Source organism: Microcebus murinus, unplaced genomic scaffold, assembly GCF_040939455.1.
Source record: "Microcebus murinus isolate Inina unplaced genomic scaffold, M.murinus_Inina_mat1.0 scaf006_hap2_Mmur4.0, whole genome shotgun sequence".
NCBI lineage: Eukaryota > Metazoa > Chordata > Mammalia > Primates > Cheirogaleidae > Microcebus > Microcebus murinus.
This window is the reverse complement of record NW_027438952.1, coordinates 348,872-354,678: the sequence shown is the minus strand read 5'-3', so window position 1 is coordinate 354,678 and position 5,807 is coordinate 348,872. Positions and strand designations below refer to the sequence as shown.

The 5,807-nt window shown below is 62.6% G+C and overlaps 2 non-coding genes across 2 annotated transcripts; both read left to right on the top strand.

The window, feature by feature from the left end:
- The first annotated feature begins 490 nt into the window (after nucleotides 1–490).
- LOC142866455 (5S ribosomal RNA) lies at nucleotides 491–609 on the top strand. Its single transcript, XR_012916436.1, has one exon. It is a non-coding gene; the product is annotated as a 5S ribosomal RNA (ribosomal RNA).
- A 3,770-nt stretch (nucleotides 610–4,379) lies between these two features.
- Nucleotides 4,380–4,498, top strand: LOC142866453 (5S ribosomal RNA). The gene has a single exon (XR_012916434.1). It is a non-coding gene; the product is annotated as a 5S ribosomal RNA (ribosomal RNA).
- Nucleotides 4,499–5,807: the final 1,309 nt, after the last annotated feature.

Genomic DNA, 5,807 nt, shown 5'->3' with positions numbered 1-5,807 from the left:
CGCCCCATACACTGGCTGTGCCCCAGCCCTGGCCCGGGGGAATAGGCGGCAGCCCACCCACAGGGCGAGGGGGGGGCGCAGCTGAAAGGGGTTGTGGGGGAGGGCGGCCCCTGGCTGGGGTCAAAGGGCGAGCGTCCCACGCGTGCGCAGTCAGCGGCAGGCAGCGACGCGCTGGGGGTGGGCAGCGGGTAGGTGAAGGAGGCCGGGCGAGGAGACGAGGGGGGCTGGGAGGGCTCCACCTTGGCGAGTCCAGCCGTGGAGGCGCATCTTGTGTGAGTGTGAGTGAGTGTGAGTGTGTGTGTGTGTGTATAGAGAGACAGCCCCCCGCCCCGCCCCGCCCCGCCCATCACCCCCGTCCCTGGGAGCCCGGGGGACCCGGCCAGCGAACTCAAACGGCCCGGCCCGGCGCGGGGCCTGGGGCGGGAGGCGGCGGCGGGGAAGCCCAGAGAGGCTCGGCTTCTCGAGCGGGGCAGGGGCGCCCTCCGCCGCCGTCTAGGGCCACACCACCCTGAACGCCCCCGATCTCGTCTGGTCTCGGAAGCTAAGCAGGGTCGGGCCTGGTTAGTACTTGGATGGGAGACCGCCTGGGAATACCGGGTGCCACAGGCTGCTGCTTTTTTTTTTTTTTTTTGCCTCTTGTTCTGTCCCCTTTCTGGGAGCGCGGCGGCGGCCCGGGGTGGGGGTCACCCCCACCCTCAGCGCCCGCCCGCGGTGCCTGGCGCCCCAGCCCGCACCGTGGGGCCTCCTCTTGTCCCAAGCCGCGACACCGCCGCCACGCGGCAGCATGCGTGGCATCTGGACTGTCAGGTCTCAGACCAAAGGTCTGCTCTGTGGGAACCGACACGCTGGAGGAAACCTTGAGAGTCTGAGAGGGGAGGGAGTTCCAGAAGAAGGCCAGGATGTCATTTTGAGGGAGTATGTGACCAGAACTCGTCCCGTTGCTTTTGGGGTTCTATGGGCTACACGCAGGAATCTTTGGTGGTGGCACCTGATGTTGGGGGATCCGGAGTCACACCCAGACCTGCTCCACAGGCCTCCTTTTACTTTTCTCTTCGGATTCATTATTTTTAAAAAGTGTCTCTTACCTCTAGGATTGCATTTTCTTTTCTCTCTCTCTTCAAGCAGATGATGGGAGTACAAGTATTCAGGTGACATGTGTTGCCCGTGCCCCCCTCCCCCCTGTGTTCTTTTTTTTTTTTTTTTGAGACAGAGTCTCGTTTTGCTGCCCAGGCTAGAGTGAGTGCCATGGCGTCAGCCTAGCTCACAGCAACCTCAATCTCCGGGCTCAAGCAATCCTGCTGCCTCAGCCTCCCGAGTAGTTGGGACTACAGGCATGCACCACCACGCCCGGCTGTGTTTTTCTATATATATTAGTTGGCCAATTAATTTCTCTCTATTTTTAGTAGAGACGGGGTCTCGCTCTTGCTCAGGCTGGTTTCGAACTCCTGACCTGGAGCAATCCGCCCGCCTCGGCCTCCCAGAGAGCTAGGATTACAGGCGTGAGCCACCGCGCCCGGCCCCCCCTGTGTTCTTATTCATATACCTCTCATGTTGTTCCAGCGTATTGTGGGGGTACCAATGTTAAGGTCGGGTGCCTTGCCCTCTCCAAGCCTCCCCCCTCGGGTCAGAGCTTCAAGTGCGCCCATCCCCCAGTCGGTGCGCACCCACCCCATGCCTAATGGATGTGTATGCCCCTCCCCTCCCCCCACCCGCCCGACACCCACCCGATGAAGGTGACTCCTCTCTGTCCACTTAGGCGTCCATCCGTTCGTACCAATTTGCTGGTGAGCGTGCTCACGTGGTGCTCGTGTGTCCATTCTTGGGATACCTGGCTTACTGCAACGGGTTCCAGCTCTGGCCAGGAGAACACGAGAGGCGCCCTCTCACCGCTGCTCCTCACAGCCGAATGGCACTCCGTGGTGTCCACGCGCCACATTTTATTGATGCACTCCTGGATGGATGGGCACTCGGGTCGCTTCCACGTCTTTGGGATTGTGAATTGTGCCCTAACTGTCACCCTAACCCTTACCCAGCCCCCGTCTCCTCTGCCCCTGCCTGACGCACTCCTCCCCGGCCAGACCCGTCACTGTCCTGGGCCCCCGCCTGACCGGCTCCTCCCCGCCCGGCCGGTCACCGTCCTCTGCCCCTGCCTGACACGCTCCTTCCCGCCCGGCCTCTCACCGTCCTCGGCCCCTGCCTGACCGGCTCCTCCGTCGCCTGGGCCTTCCAAGGGCTTGGTGTGAATGCTGCTTCCAGGAAGCCCTCCAGAAACCCGGCAGCAGGGTGGCCGCAGCAGTCTCCAGCAGCCGTCCCTAAGTCGCGTGAGTGCGGGGGACGTGCCCCCGCTGTGCCGCGGGGGCCCAGCCTGGTGTCTTCCCTGAGGCCCTGCGGCTGCCGGCTGGGCTGCCGCTCCCCGCAAGGGGAGAGCCGCGGAGGTGGGGACCGCCTCCTGATGGGGACGTACACGCAGCTCTCCACGTCGGATTCCGGGGCTCTCTGTCCTGCCCGAAGGCCCAGCTGGCCTGCGGGTCCTTAGAGTGGCAAAAACCTCCGAAAACTGAGACTGAGGGTCCCGTGGGTGTCTGCACTTTTGTGCTGGGCACCCCAGGGAGGCCCGGGGGCTGGCTGGACAACGTGGTCTGCTGGGCGGGGGGGGGGTTGGAGGAGCAACTGATGCCCTTTGCACTTTGGGTAGCAAGAGTCTGAGGTGTCTCTGAGCCCTGTGCCCTGTGGGGGCGGGGCGGGGGGAGGAGGAGGAGGAGGAGGAGGAGGAGGTGGGAAGGGCCGGGGCCTGCAGTCCTGTTCCCGGGGTGGCACGGCAAGTGGCTTCTTCCACAGGCTGCTTGGCCTGGGCTCCCTGCACCTGGGCCTTTGGAGGACCGGCCCTGTGCTTGCCAACACTTCCTGCAGGGACCCAGAGCTGGGAGGTGGCATCTCTCAGCCCTGGGTCGGGCAGAGCCCCAGCGGGCCATGCCCACAACCTCTCTCAGCACCGGTCCCCCAGAAGGCTCCTTTGGGACCAGGATTCTCTTGCGGTGACTCTTTAAGGTCTGGCCCCTGGATGGAGGGGCACCAGGAGTAGAGGAGCAGGAAGGGGAAGGGGGTGGCCGTGCGAGGGGACACTTTGAGGCCAAGTCCCAGCTTCAGCCTGATCCTCCTGGGAACCCCGCTCTGAGACAAGGAGCCGGGCTTCGCATTCCCACAGCAGCCAGTCGTGGGCTGAGGACACCTGGGGCGTTGGGAACTCCCTGGCTTCTCCTTGGTTTAACGTCTAGAGCTGCTTGTGAATCGCGCCGCCACACACACCCGAGCGCAGGTGTCTTCCGCACAGACTGCGGGCCTCGCTCTTCTGAATGCCGCTAGCTCGCCACCCACCCACGGGTGAACCTGGTCAGGGTGCTTTCTCTCAGGGGCAGACTCTTTTCCGGGCGGGCTACCGGTGTCTCTGTTTGCTCGTTTCTTTCTTCCATTTCGGGAAAGTCTTCCTTGCTGGGTGTGGAAATCTCCTATGCCTTCCCTCGCCTATTCTGTCAGCTTTAAAATTCTCTTTCAGTTGCCACCCTCACAGATGGATTAGGAAACTCTTTCCGGTGCACTCATTAGTGAAATGACCTCCAGGAAGCTGGAATCCAATATCTAATGGCCGATTTTTAGCGAGTCCACACGCCAGGGTGGTCGGGGTCCAATGCAGCCCCGGCCAGGCCCAGGCCCCTTGGACTAGGACACGGAGGAGGGTCCCGGCCCCCACGAAGCGGTGCCGGCAGTTCTCCACGGGCTTGGGCGTTTTCCAGAGGTAGGAGATGGAGGGGACTGATTTCTTCAGCGCCCCACAAACCACGCCACCCCACCCCACCCATGGGACACATCCCCAGAGAGAGACGCCCCATACACTGGCTGTGCCCCAGCCCTGGCCCGGGGGAATAGGCGGCAGCCCACCCACAGGGCGAGGGGGGGGCGCAGCTGAAAGGGGTTGTGGGGGAGGGCGGCCCCTGGCTGGGGTCAAAGGGCGAGCGTCCCGCGCGTGCGCAGTCAGCGGCAGGCAGCGACGCGCTGGGGGTGGGCAGCGGGTAGGTGAAGGAGGCCGGGCGAGGAGACGAGGGGGGCTGGGAGGGCTCCACCTTGGCGAGTCCAGCCGTGGAGGCGCATCTTGTGTGAGTGTGAGTGAGTGTGAGTGTGTGTGTGTGTGTATAGAGAGACAGCCCCCCGCCCCGCCCCGCCCCGCCCCGCCCCGCCCATCACCCCCGTCCCTGGGAGCCCGCGGGACCCGGCCGGCGAACTCAACCGGCCCGGCCCGGCGCGGGGCCTGGGGCGGGAGGCGGCGGCGGGGAAGCCCAGAGAGGCTCGGCTTCTCGAGCGGGGCAGGGGCGCCCTCCGCCGCCGTCTAGGGCCACACCACCCTGAACGCCCCCGATCTCGTCTGGTCTCGGAAGCTAAGCAGGGTCGGGCCTGGTTAGTACTTGGATGGGAGACCGCCTGGGAATACCGGGTGCCACAGGCTGCTGCTTTTTTTTTTTTTTTTTTGCCTCTTGTTCTGTCCCCTTTCTGGGAGCGCGGCGGCGGCCCGGGGTGGGGGTCACCCCCACCCTCAGCGCCCGCCCGCGGTGCCTGGCGCCCCAGCCCGCACCGTGGGGCCTCCTCTTGTCCCAAGCCGCGACACCGCCGCCACGCGGCAGCATGCGTGGCATCTGGACTGTCAGGTCTCAGACCAAAGGTCTGCTCTGTGGGAACCGACACGCTGGAGGAAACCTTGAGAGTCTGAGAGGGGAGGGAGTTCCAGAAGAAGGCCAGGATGTCATTTTGAGGGAGTATGTGACCAGAACTCGTCCCGTTGCTTTTGGGGTTCTATGGGCTACACGCAGGAATCTTTGGTGGTGGCACCTGATGTTGGGGGATCCGGAGTCACACCCAGACCTGCTCCACAGGCCTCCTTTTACTTTTCTCTTCGGATTCATTATTTTTAAAAAGTGTCTCTTACCTCTAGGATTGCATTTTTTTTTCTCTCTCTTTTCAAGCAGATGATGGGAGTACAAGTATTCAGGTGACATGTGTTGCCCGTGCCCCCCTCCCCCCTGTGTTCTTTTTTTTTTTTTTTTTTTGAGACAGAGTCTCGTTTTGCTGCCCAGGCTAGAGTGAGTGCCATGGCGTCAGCCTAGCTCACAGCAACCTCAATCTCCAGGCTCAAGCAATCCTGCTGCCTCAGCCTCCCGAGTAGTTGGGACTACAGGCATGCACCACCACGCCCGGCTGTGTTTTTCTATATATATTAGTTGGCCAATTAATTTCTCTCTATTTTTAGTAGAGACGGGGTCTCGCTCTTGCTCAGGCTGGTTTCGAACTCCTGACCTGGAGCAATCCGCCCGCCTCGGCCTCCCAGAGAGCTAGGATTACAGGCGTGAGCCACCGCGCCCGGCCCCCCCTGTGTTCTTATTCATATACCTCTCATGTTGTTCCAGCGTATTGTGGGGGTACCAATGTTAAGGTCGGGTGCCTTGCCCTCTCCAAGCCTCCCCCCTCGGGTCAGAGCTTCAAGTGCGCCCATCCCCCAGTCGGTGCGCACCCACCCCATGCCTAATGGATGTGTATGCCCCTCCCCTCCCCCCACCCGCCCGACACCCACCCGATGAAGGTGACTCCTCTCTGTCCACTTAGGCGTCCATCCGTTCGTACCAATTTGCTGGTGAGCGTGCTCACGTGGTGCTCGTGTGTCCATTCTTGGGATACCTGGCTTACTGGAACGGGTTCCAGCTCTGGCCAGGAGAACACGAGAGGCGCCCTCTCACCGCTGCTCCTCACAGCCGAATGGCACT